Raw genomic sequence first — 244 nt, 5'->3', positions numbered from 1 at the left:
TTCCGGACTCCTCCGCCCCTGTCCCGCCCGGGCCGGTGCACCGGCGCCAAGGGGCCCGCGGCGGTCTCCCTCCCACCCGACTCCGGGCGGGGTCAGCCGAGTGAAGAGGGCCCCGTACCATCGTGGGGTGGCGGGGTGAAGAGGAGGCAGCTGAGGCTTCCCCAGCTGAGCCCAGGGGCGCCCGTCTAGGAGCGCGGAGGGCGGGCCTCTGTGGGGCGCGCCGCCCTGGGCCGGAGGGACCACG

This window comes from Pteropus vampyrus, unplaced genomic scaffold, assembly GCF_000151845.1.
Source record: "Pteropus vampyrus isolate Shadow unplaced genomic scaffold, Pvam_2.0 Scaffold227, whole genome shotgun sequence".
Lineage (NCBI taxonomy): Eukaryota > Metazoa > Chordata > Mammalia > Chiroptera > Pteropodidae > Pteropus > Pteropus vampyrus.
Note: the sequence above shows the minus strand (reverse complement) of the source record.